The sequence below is a fragment of the Plectropomus leopardus genome, chromosome 20 (genome assembly GCF_026936395.1).
Source record: "Plectropomus leopardus strain MGB_pleo_1.0 chromosome 20, ASM2693639v1, whole genome shotgun sequence".
Taxonomy (NCBI): Eukaryota; Metazoa; Chordata; class Actinopteri; order Perciformes; family Serranidae; genus Plectropomus; species Plectropomus leopardus.
The window spans coordinates 324,619-338,078 of NC_142195.1; positions in this window are offsets into that span (position 1 = coordinate 324,619).

The window sequence follows — 13,460 nt, forward strand, 5'->3', positions numbered from 1 at the left end:
AAGACCTCATCCGAATCACTACAACTATCATCTTTTACTGTCTTCTTTTTGGGCCTTTGTCAGCACCAACCTTTCAAAGGTGCCTTCTTCTTTTTTGTTTTAGAGCTGGGTGTAGTGGACTGCCTTGGCGTGGTCATTACATTTTCCCTCTGAAGAACTCCAGAGCTCAACCTCCCTTGGGCAAGTGGGGGACACATCAAGTTTTACAATAATATATATATATATATATATATATATATATATATATATATATAAGCAAAAGTCCCTGTGCATAGCCAATGTGATGGTCAGATGCTGGTTGGTAGCAGGGTAATACTGTATATAGTGGAAAACAAAGTAGACTACTGCACACTTAATGACTTTACTTTGATTTATTCAGAGCAAGTGATGCGTTTCACCTGTGGCTTCTTCAGGTTCACTCATGACAAATTATCAACATCACCTCTCATTAATTTAAAATATATAAATAACATTTCAAAAGTGTACAATACAAAAACATGACAGTATTTACAAAGGGCCATAAAGTAGCAAATATCTTATGATTCACAATAAAAACAATAATATGATAGTATAAATGGTAAATGGACTGTATTTGTATAGCACTTTTCTAGTCTTTTTGACCATTCAAAGCACTTTTACAGGACATGTCACACCCCTTCACACACACTCACACAGTGGTGGCCGAGGCTACTGTACAAGGTGCCACCTACTAGGTAGTAACCATTCATAGGCATGCACACTCCGATGACGCAGCATCAGGAGCAATTTGGGGTTCAGTATCTTACCCAATGATACTTCGACATGTTGCCCAGGGGAGCCGCAGATCGAACCGTTGACCTTCCGATTAGAGGACGACCCACTCTACCTCTGAGCCACAGCCACCCCAAAGACGACAAATCAAAGACAACAAGAAGCCTAGAAAATGGCATCTTATACCATTTCATCACAAAAAAAGGAAACTACTGCTATAAAGCAGGATGAATATAAAATTGAGGATAAACTATCCATCCTTAATGAAATCCTTTATGTTATATTTCTTTCTTGAATGAGGATGATTAAACTTCTTAGTATCGAATGTGTTTGAACAGTGTGCACATTTACCATAGCTGTAATTTTCACACACTTGTTGAGATAGCCAATTTGTTTGTGTGGGTTCTTTATACATAGAGCTGACAATAATATCTCTGACATTAATGCCTCTTTTGAGGCAAAAGTGAAGTCTAGAGGATGATAGATGTTGCAGATCCAGAAAATGAATATTTTATAGTAGTATATACAGTATAGTTTTATAGTTCATCCTCAGAACCTTTAAACCCCATAAATATGTCATCAATATACCTTTTAAAAAACAAAGTGTTTTTTGCAAAAGAGTTGTTGTTAAATATGTGTCTGTCCTCCCACAAGCCCATGGACAAATTTGCATAACTAGGAGCAAATGGTGACCCCATGCTTGTACCTTGTGACTGTAAGTAATACTTATTGTCAAAAATAAAGCAATCTGATTTTAAAATGAACTTAGTGAGAGACAAAAGCAAATCCACAGGGAGTGAATCGTTCTTAGGCTCAAGGTAAAAGCTCATGGCTTCCAGTCCATCATCATGTGGTATGTTGCTGTATAAACTTTCCACATCAAGTGAAACCAAAAAGGAGTTGTAAGGCATAGAGATGTCAGCCACCGATTTCAAAATATCTTTAGTGTCCACCACATATGATGGTAATGTCTTTACAATGTCCTTAATAAAGTAGTCCACAAACTGATGTAGAGGTTCATATATATATATATATATATATATATATATATATATATATATATATATATATATATATATATATATATATATGATTACTGTATTATCGCACCCCTCCCTGAGCTACCACCTTATCGTGGTGGAGGGGTTTGCGTGTCCCAGTGATCCCAGGAGCTCAGTTGTCAGGGGCTTCATGCCCCTGGTAGGGTCACCCATGGCAAACAGGTCCTAGGGGAGGGACCAGACAAAGTGTAGCTCACAAGACCTTTATGATGACGACAACCAATGGTCCGGAGATCCCCCTCGTCCTCGTCACCGGGGCCGCCCCTGGAGCCAGGCCTGGGGGTGGGGCTCGATGGCGAGCGCCTGGTGGCCGGGCCTTTACCCATGGGGCCCGACCGGGCACAGCCCGAAGAGGTGACATGGGACCTCCTTCCCGTGGGCTCACCACCCGTAGGAGGGACCGTAGGGGTCGGGTGCAATTTGAGATGGGCGGCAGCCGAAGGCGGGGACCTTGGCGGTCCGATCCTCGGCTGCAGAAGCTAGCTCTGGGGACATGGAATGTCACCTCTCGGGTGGGGAAGGAGCCTGAGCTGGTGTGCGAGGTTGAGAAGTTCCGACTAGATATAGTCGGCCTCACCTCGATGCATGGCTTGGGCTCCGGAACCAGTCTTCTCGAGAGGGGATGGACTCTCTTCCACTCTGGAGTTGCCACTGGTGAGAGGCCTGTACGTTGGAGTTTACCCCAGTGAATGAGAGGGTAGCCTCCCTCCGCCTTCGGGTTGGGGGATGGATCCTGACTGTTGTTTGTGCCTATGGTCCAAACATCAGTTCAGAGTATCCACCCTTTTTGGAGTCCTTAGAGGGGGGGCTGGAGAGTGCTCCTTCTGGGGACTCCCTCGTTCTGCTGGGGGACTTCAACGCTCACGTTGGCAACGACAGTGAGACCTGGAGGGGCGTGATCAGGAAGAATGGCCCCCCCGATTGAACCCGAGTGGTGTTTTGTTATTGGACTTCTGTGCTCTCCACAGATTGTCCATAACGAACACCATGTTCAAACATAAGTGTGTCCATATGCGCACTTGGCATCAGGACACCCTAGGCTGCAGTTCAATGATCGACTTTGTAGTCGTATCGTTGGACTTGCGGCCGTATGTCTTGGACACTTGGGTGAAGAGAGGGGCGGAGCTGTCAACCGACCACCACCTGGTGGTGAGTTGGCTCCGATGGTGGGGGATGACGCCGGTCAGACCTGGCAGACCCAAACGCATTGTGAGGGTCTGCTGGGAACGTCTGGCAGAGTCTCCCGTGAGAAGGAGCTTCAACTCCCACCTCCGGGAGAGCTTCAACCATGTCCCGGGGGAGGCCGGGGACATTGAGTCCGAGTGGGCCGTGTTCCGTGCCTCCATTGCTGAGACGGCCGACCGGTGCTGTGGCCATAAGGTGGTCAGTGCCTGTTGGGGCGGCAACACCCGAACCCGCTGGTGGACACCGGTGGTAAGGGGTGCCGTCAAGCTGAAGAAGGAGTCCTATCTGGCCTTCTTGGCCTGTGGGAGTCCGGAGGCAGCAGACAGGTACCGACAGGCCAAGCGGAGTGCGGCGGCGGCGGTCGCCGAGGCGAAAATCCAGGGTGTGGGAGGAGTTTGGCAAGGCCATGGAAAACGATTTCCGGAGGGCTTTGAAGAGGTTCTGGACCACCATCCGGCGTCTCAGGAGGGGGAAGTAGTGCTCCGTCAACACTGTGTATGGTGGCGACGGGGCGCTGCTGACCTCGACTCGGGACGTTGTAGATCGGTGGAAAGAATACTTCGAAGACCTCCTCAATCCCACCGACACGCCTTCCGTTGGGGAGGCAGGGCCTGGGGACTCGGGGGTAGGCTCCTCTATCTCTGGGGCTGAGGTTACCGAGGTGGTCAAAAAGCTCCTCGGTGGCAGGGCCCCAGGGGTGGACGAGGTCCGCCCGGAGTTCCTCAAGGCCCTGGATGTTGTGGGGCTGTTGTGGCTGACGCGACTCTGCAACATTGCGTGGACATCGGGGGCAGTGCCCTTGGACTGGCAGACTGGGGTGGTGGTCCTTCTTTTTAAGAAGGGGGACCAGAGGGTGTGTTCCAACTTCAGAGGGATCACACTCCTCAGCCTCCCTGGTAAGGTCTATTCGGGGGTACTAGAGAGGAGGGTCCGCCGGATTCAGGAGGAGCAATGCCGTTTTCGCCCCGGTCGTGGAACTGTGGACCAGCTCTGGACCCTTGGCAGGATCCTTGAGGGTGCGTGGGAATTTGCCCAACCAGTCCACACGTGCTTTGTGGACTTGGAGAAGGCATTCGACCGTTTTCCTTTGGGGAGTCCTGTGGGGGGTTCTCCGGGAATATGGGGTTTCGGACTCCCTGATACGGGCTGTCCGTTCCCTGTATGACCGGTGCCAGAGCTTGGTCCGCATTGCCGGCAGTAAGTTGAACTCGTTTCCGGTGAGGGTTGGACTCCGCCAGGGCTGCCCTTTGTCACCGATTCTGTTCATAACTTTTATGGACAGAATTTCTAGGCGCAGCCAGGGTGTTGAGGGGGTCCGGTTTGGTGACCTCAGGATTGGGTCTCTGCTCTTTGCAGATGATGTGGTCCTGTTGGCTTCATCAGGCCGTGACCTTCAGCTCTCACTAGATCGGTTTGCAGCTGAGTGTGAAGCGGCTGGGATGAGAATCAGCACCTCCAAATCTGAGACCATGGTTCTCAGCCGGAAAAGGGTGGCGTGCCCCCTCCGGATCGGGGACGAAGTCCTGCCCCAAGTGGAGGAGTTTAAGTACCTCGGGGTCTTGTTCACGAGTGAGGGAAGGATGGAACGGGAGATCGACAGGCGGATCGGTGCAGCGTCTGCGGTAATGCGGACTCTGCACCGGTCTGTCGTGGTGAAGAGGGAGCTGAGCCGAAAGGCAAAGCTCTCGATTTACCGGTCGATCTTCGTTCCTACCCTCACCTATGGTCACGAGCTTTGGGTAGTCACCGAAAGAACAAGATTGCGGGTACAAGCGGCCGAAATGAGTTTCCTCTGTAGGGTGGCTGGGCTCTCCCTTAGAGATAGGGTGAGAAGCTCGGTCATCCGGGAGGAGCTCGGAGTAGAGCCGCTGCTCCTCCGCGTTGAGCAGAGCCAGATGAGGTGGCTCGGGCATCTAATTAGGATGCCTCCAGGGCACGTCCCACCGGTAGAAGGCCCCGGGGAAGACCCAGGACACGCTGGAGAGACTACGTCTCACAGCTGGCCTGGGAACGCCTCGGGGTCCCCCGGAAAGAGCTGGACGAAGTGGCCGGGGAGAGGGAAGTCTGGGTTTCCCTGCTTAGGCTGCTGCCCCCGCGACCCGACCCCAGATAAGCGGAAGAAAATGGATGGATGGATGTATTATCGTAAACATATTTTGCTGCCTTTACTTATGCACTGTTACCTTAGGATATCTCATGCATTACTTTGAGTTGTAAAACACAAAAAATGAGTAGTTACCAAGAAGCTAATGAAGAATGAATGAGGAACTATTAGTTAATGGTCAGTTCTTGAGTAACTCCTAATGAAATATCATACAGTAGCTAATCATCAGATAATAATATGTTAATTGATAATGACTGAGGGAACTGATGAGAAACAAATGAGTAACTAATTATTGGTTAATGGTCAGTTCTTGAGTAGCTCCCAATCCAATATCATAAAGTAGCTAATCATTAGTCAATGATTAGTTAATTTAGACATTAGTGATGCAATTAATATGGGACAGATGTGAAACTAACTTTTATTTAAAGGTCAGTTCTTAAGTAACCCTGAATCAAACATCACGCAGTAACTTATTTATTTAGAAATCATTAACTAATAAGGGATGAATGAATAACTAATTATTAGTCAGCTCTTGAGTGATGTGAGTGTCATGGGCAGCTCACCATCAAAGCAAGATCACATCATCATCCCTTTAATCCAACACCCTGACATATGAAGAGATCAAAGGAATTTAACTTACACATAGTAAATTTAGTTCTGTTGTGTGACATTCTCAAATAAGAATATTGTACTGTTCTCCTCTGAAACAGCAGGCCTAACTCATTTCCCAAGATCTTTTGTGATAAACTGTTTGTCTACTGTACCTGGCAGGATTTACTGGAGAAAAGGTAAAGCAACTTCAAAATAAATCTCTTTACACATTTACAGTACTCATTTGTTACATTTGATACATCACAAATAGCACAATCACGTTGAAATCAAAGACACATTCAGTTAGAGCTAAACAATATAATACTCACTTTTTTAACATAACAAAAGTATTAAATTGAAATACACACAGGGCTAGAATCAAAAGCCTTTTAACAAATTACATGACAAGCAGGTGTATTCTTCAACCCGTAAACAGTTTGTTGCCATGAATTGTGGCATTGTGATCAACAACAAAGCTAGTGACAGCTATTCATTAACAGATGCAAAGACAATACATTGCTAACAATGCTAACACTATGCTACCTAATTAACACACATACATACAAATACAACAGGCTGCTTAACTGGTAAGGCAGCCCAAGCTAATTGGTGACACACACAAAACATGCAGACACAACTCACCTGAATGCAAAGGACTGAGGAGCATAATGTGTGGTCAAATGTTATGTCTTCAGATCAGTTCAACTGTTCAACCAGGCAAAAGAAGAGGAAGTGACCTCACCTCACCTGGATGTTTAGAAGAGGAAGTGACCTCACCTAACCTGGATATTTATAGTTTGGGAGTGGTCTGGGATTGACTATGTGGTAGTTGGCTTTTCAACCTGGGTTATCTGGGTTACCTTATATTATAACTGGTTATTAGTCATTACCTTCATTAAGTAATGATTAGCTTACCAACAATTCTTATGTGAGTGCACCACTTTAATTTCATTTTTATTTATATTTATAAAAATAAAAAGGGAACCTTCCTGTCCTCCCCATTACCGACACAAATAAATTATGTCATATGTAAACTTGCTATATATATATAACCGGGAGAGCTTCAACCATGTCCCCGGGAGAGGCGGAGGAAATTGAGTCCGAGTGGGCCATGTTCCGTGCCTCCATTGCTGAGGCGGCCAACTGGTGCTGTGGCCATAAGGTGGTTGGTGCCTGTCGGGGACGCAACACCCGCACCCGCTGGTGGACACCGGTGGTAAGGGATACCGTTAAGCTGAAGAAGGAGTCCTATTAGGCCTTCTTGGCCTGTGGGACTCTGGAGGCAGCAGACAGGTACCGACAGGCCAAGGAATGCAGCTACAATGGTTGCCGAGGCGACTTCCGGACAGCTTCGAAGAGGTTCTGGACCACCATCTGGCATCTCAAGAGGAGGAAGCAGTGCTCTGTCAACTCTGTGTATGGTGGGGACGGGGCGCTGCTGACCTCCACTCGGGACGTTGTGGATCGGTGGAAGGAATCCTCCTCAATCCGCCAACACACCTTCCGGTGAGGAAGCAGGGCCTGGGGACTCGGGGGTGGGCTCCTCCATCTCTGGGGCTGAGGTTGCCGAGGTGGTCAAAAAGCTTCTCGGTGGCAGGGCCCCGGGGGTGGATGAGGTCCACCTAGAGTTCCTTTAGGCCCTCAATTGAACAAAGTGCTGTACAAGGTAAAAGACAATAATAATAATAAAAGTCTCAAATGAGGCATGAAATTGCATACAATAAAATGAATAAAATAATAAAATAAATTTAACAAAGACAAGGAAAACCCATACAATAAAAACAATAAAATAAGAATCAAATGAAAGCAAATGAAATGAAATGAAATCACATCAAATCAAATCAAATCAAATCAAATCAAATCAAATCAAATCAAATCAAATCAAATCAAACAGTGTCAAAGGCCAAGAAGAAGAGGTGGGTTTTAGGACGAGATTTAAAAATAGGCAGAGAAGAGGCCTGCCTGATGTGCTGAGGGAGCTCATTCCAGAGTCTAGGAGCTGCGACAGCAAAGGCACGATCCCCTATGAGCTTCCGCTTGGTTTTAGGCATGTTCAGGAACAGTTGATCAGCTGACCTGAGCTAGTGTGAGGGGGTATAGAGCTGTAGGAGCTCAGAGAGGTACGGTGGGGAGAGACCATTTAGGGATTTAAAAGCAAATAAAAGAATTTTAAAATGAATCCTAAAATGTATGGGCAGCCAGTGGAGCGAGGCTAAAATGGGGGAAATGTGCTCATGTTTACGTGTGCCAGTTAAAAGACGTGCGGCAGCGTTCTGCACCAGCTGGAGGCGGGCAATGGAGGATGCACTAACCCCTACATACAACGCATTACAATAATCCACCAGAGTGGTGACAAAGGCGTGGATTAATGTTTCAAACTGCTGTATTCTGAGAATTGGCTTGATTTTGGCCAGCTGGCTCAAATGATAAAAGCTAGATTTGACAACCGCCGCGATCTGGCTGTCGAACTTAAGTTCAGAGTCCACTTTAACACCCAGGTTTGAGATGTTTGGCTTTAAGTACTGGACCAAGGAACCCAGATTTACAGGGGGGTCTTAGAGGTGCCACCAAAGACCATCACTTCTGTCTTTTTGTCATTGAAGTATAAAAAGTTTGGGGCCATCCAGTCCTTAATGTCGTCAAGATATTTAAATAGCGGTTTGACAGGGAGTGAGTCAATCTTTTTCAGTGGTACATAAATCTAGCTGTCGTCCGCATAACAGTGGAAGGAAACGCCATGCCGCCTAAGTATAGAGCAAAGCGGGAGCAAATAGAGGGAGAAAAGAAGAGGGTCTCAAACTGAGCCCTGAGGGACCCCACAAGAGAGAGGAGCAGAGGAGGACACAGAGTTGCCAAGGCTGACACAGAAGGTTCTGTAAGCCAAGTACGACCTGAACTACTCCAGTGCTACACCCCTGATGCCCACCCACTGCTCCAAACATGAGAACAGGATGTCATGGTCCACTGTGTCGAAGGCAGCAGTTAAATCTAAAAGCAAAGTGACATAGTCACCGGAGTCAGTGGCTAAAAAGATGTCATTAAAAACTCTTAGAAGCACTGATTCTGTGCTGTGGAGGGATTTAAAACCAGATTGGAAAGCCTCAAGAATGTTGTGCTCTTTTAGACAGGTCATCAATTGACTATGAACAATCTTCTCAAGGATTTTTGAAATAAAAGGCAGTTTGGAGATATGCCTAAAATTAGCAAGAATTGTAGGGTCAAGGCCAGGTTTTTTTAATCAGAGGATGGACTACTGCATGTTTAAAGTGTTCAGGGACCACACCTGAGGACAGACTGGTATTAATGACTGCAGTAACATATGGTCCTACATTGGAGAAAACCTCTTTAAAAAGTTTAGGAGGAACAGCATCATTGGGGGAACCTGAGGGCTTCAGATGACTAACAATCTCCTGTATGAGGGACAGCATCACAGGCTCAAACTGGTCGAAAACAGCAGAGTAGGTGGGAGAAAGTGAGGGGTCACAAGGAGATGGTGGGATGAGAGCCCTGGCAGAAGATACCTAAAAAGTGAAGAAAGCTTTCACAAGCAGCAGTGGAGGCCTCTATACAGAGAGATTGCGGGGCATTAAGAGCTGAGTCAATCGTTTTAAACAAAACACAAGGTTTGTGACAATTTGACATGATGATATTAGATAAATGCTCTCTTTTTACATTTTTTACAGTTGTCTGATAACGATGCAAGCATTCCCTTAACATTAGAAAGGACACCTGAACTTTGTCCTTTTTCCACTTGCCCTCAGCTTTACAGCACTCTTGTCTGGCAGCACGAGTAGTCTCATTTAACCAGGGCTCAGGCTTAATTTTAGGCTGCCTGGTTTTTAATGGAGCCACAGTATCTAAAACAGTCTGGCAGAAGGAGTTAAACCAGGAGCTGAGCTCCTCTGTTGTGCACACAGACTCAGGAGTGACAGGGTTATGGTTGAAGGCGGCCGAAAACCGAGCAGCAGTGGAGGGGTTAATAATACGACAGCGCCGAGGAGCAGCGGCAGATTTAAATGTATTACAGGCAAGAGGAACTTCAAATAATACAGGCACATGATCGTAGGATAACACAAGATCAAGTGTGTGTCCACGTTCTTTTGTGGGTCCAGACACAGACTGCACAAGATTTAAAGAGTCAATGAGTTTTAAAAGTCCTTTGCCATTGGCATGATTTCAGCCAGAAAGTCAGAAAATTCATTTAAGAAGTCCTTATTGTATTTAGGGGGCCAGTAGACCACAGCACACAATACGGTGTGAGGGCGACCAAGCTCAAATAAGCACAGTTCAAAGCTGGTGAATGAGGATGATAAGGATAACTGCTTACATCTATAGTGATTCTTGTAGACAATGGTGGTTCCTCCTCCTTTGCCCGATGTCCGCAGAGTTGAAGTAGCAGCAATCATCTGTTAAAAGTTCAGTAAAAGAGCTGGCCTCACCAACAGTCAGCCATGTCTCTGTCACTCAGAGAAAATCCAATCCTTGGGTTGAGAATAAATCCTTCAGAATGAAGGTCTTGTTCGCTAACGATCTAGCATTCACCAAGCCAATCCTGGCGGGAATCGGTGGATCCATGGCATTAGCTGTCCGGGGGCAAGTTGTGGTGATTCGCTCCGTGTCAGCAGGGACGAGGGGAGCAGGGACCTCGGGGCTGGAGCACCTCATCCGGGCCAGCGACAGGTAGCAGCCAGGAGTCTTCAGGGACGAGTGAGCGCTGAGAAAAAGAGAGACCAGGCATGGCTCCAAAAATCAGTCCAGGAACCTGAAGAAAAACCCACCAGGCAAGCCTTCTGTCTCACCAGCCGACCACTACGTCTACCCCGACATTTACGCTGAGCAGGTGGAGCGGCAGAGGTGAGGTGGGATCCTGGCCAAGTGTGGAGGCACAGATCCAATCCACCATGATCCAACTTTACTAGATCTTTGGCATTAAGTCGGGGATCCAGCAGTGTTTGGCGATTGTACACCAGTAGACAGTTGGCATTCAGAGCAACAAGCGAGACAAATAGCAAAAACACACACAGCACTGGCAGAGACAGACGGCAGGCCACACACACCAGTGCCATTTCATCTGCCAGGTCTGACCGGTGTCCTCCCCCACCATCGGAGCCAACTCACCACCAGGTGGTGATCGATTGACAGCTCCACCCCTCTCTTCACCCAAGTGTCCAAGACATGCGGCCGCAAGTCCGACGATGCAACTACAAAGTCGATCATCGAACTGCGGCCTAGAGTGTCCTGATGCCAAGTGCGCATATGGACACCCTTATGCTTAAACATGGTGTTTGTTATGGACAATCAGTGGTGAGCACAGAAGTCCAATAACAAAACACCACTCGGGTTCAGATCGGGGGGGCCATTCCTCCCAATCACGCCCCTCCAGGTCTCACTGTCATTGCCAATGTGAGCGTTGAATACCCCCAGCAGAACGAGAGATTCCCCAGAAGGAGCACTCTCCAGCACCCCCTCTAAGGACTCCAAAAAGGGTGGATACTCTGAACTGCTGTTTGGACCGGAGGCACAAACAACCAAGGCGGAGGGAGGCTACCCTCTCATTCACCGGGGTAAACTCCAACATACAGGCACTGAGCCGGGGGCCAATAAGTATTTCCACCCCTGCCAGGCGCCTCTCACCAGTGGCAACTCCAGAGTGGAAGAGAGTCCAACCCCTCTCGAGATGACTGGTTACGGAGCCCATGCTGTGTGTCGTGGTACCACAACTATCCTTTGGTTTTCATGAAGTTTACATTTTTTGTTCGATAAATGATGTAGACCAAGATGCCACAGATTTTGCATGTCCAAAGGAAGTAATTCACCTTGTGAAATATCTCCTTCAAGGGTCCAAAGTCTAGTACATACTTTTTCCAAGTTTCACTGAAATGGATGATTGCATCACTCTACAGTACAGTCCCTACAGTAGCCTTGACTTGCATGGGGGTGCAAGGGCCTGTTCATCGCAGCTTGCAGCTTCAATTATTATTATTATTATTATTATTATTATTATTATTATTATTATTATTATTATTATTATTCTCTCAAATTAATTGCCTTTTTAAGAGCTTTAACATAATCAAAAAGTCATGAAACTTTGCAGATTTATCAGGTCTGGTGAAAAATTTGATATTTTAATGGCCTCGTGCGTGGGTAGGAGGAAATGTATCAGTTGCGCCCCCACTGCTTTTCAACGAAGCAGCCCCCGCAGCACATTTTACCTAGAGCTGTGAAACTTTGGAGGCCTGTGCAACACCAGTACCTACAAAAAAGTCTCTTGGGGCCATACCATAAAACCAACAGGAAGTCAGCGTGATTTGAAATTGTAATTTTGTTGTATTTTTGGCCATTTTCAGGGGTCATAATCTTGAGAACTTGTCCTAGAGCTTTCATCAGATTGACTTCAAATGTTATGGCTACCTTCGTAAGAGCTTTGACAGCAAAAGTTATTCAAATCATGAGTTTTCATCACACCATGTGATCTGTATGAGGCATCTAATTTGCATGTTCTGCCATGAACCAGGAAGTAAACAGAAAGTGGTATGTAACTCTGCTGTAAATGGTCCAATCTGCCCCAAACTTCACATTTGATAGGAGTCCCGCCCTGAGCACATCCAAATGACAATTTTAAGTGATAATGAGAGTGCCACCTATTGCCACAAGAAAGGCAAAGTTTTACACTAAGATGTCCAGTTCAAAGCAGGTTGAGTCGATTGATCTCAAAATGGTCTCAAAAAATCTTAAGAACTTACTGATGAAAATGAATATTGAGAGTTTTCGTTGAAAGGTGTTACCGAAGTTGGGTGGGCAATTTTAATGTTTCGACATGACATCAAAAACTGTTGTAACATCACCTCAGATGGTCAGATCTTTACAAATTTCACAGATTTGATAAGACTCACAAATTACACATTTGATTGATTACGCATTCTTCGCCACAAGACTGGAAGCACTTTTTGAGAGGCAAGGCATGCACCAAAACTCACCAAACTTAGCACACACATCAGAAGTCCTAAAATGTGATATTTGATATGATTTTTTTTGCACAGATGTGCCAAAATGGCTCTGTAGCGCCCCCTACAGATTTCAACGAAGCAGCCCTTGCAGTACATTTTACTGAGAGCTACAAAACTTGGGAGGCATGTGTAAAAGCCCAAGGCCTACAAAAAGGCCTCCTGGACCCATACTCTAAACCCAACGGGAAGTCGGCCATTTTTAATTGAATGTGCAATTTTGGCTTATTTTTGGCCATTTTCAGGGCTTGCAATTTTTCATTCTTCTTCTGCAGATTTCATCCGATTGACTCCAAAATTTAAAAATCAACTCAGAAGGCCTGGGACATCAAAAGTTATTACATTTGTGAGTTGTTACTGGGCCAATCATTTCCATGTCTCACCATTAACCAGGAAGTAGTTTATAACTGAGGGACATGGTCCAGTCTTCCCCAAAATTCACATGTTTGATGACTGTCTTGCCCTGAACACATTTACATGACAACCATTACCATTACATTTAGCGCCCCCTACTGGCGACATGAAATGTCATGGAAATTACATGCTTTCTTCTTTGATGGAATGCTCCTACAGATTGTATACGATTGACTTCAAATCTGGTGACAAAACCTTTAAGACCTCAATGATGCCTCCTGCTGAAGTATAGGTGGAGTAAAGATGTTAAGACTAACATCTGACAGAGTCTCTTGGACCAAGGTTGTGAGTTAAGTTTAACTTAATTCCCTAATCTTTCTCTTTGTAGGTAAGAGTTTGTCTCTGTACTTT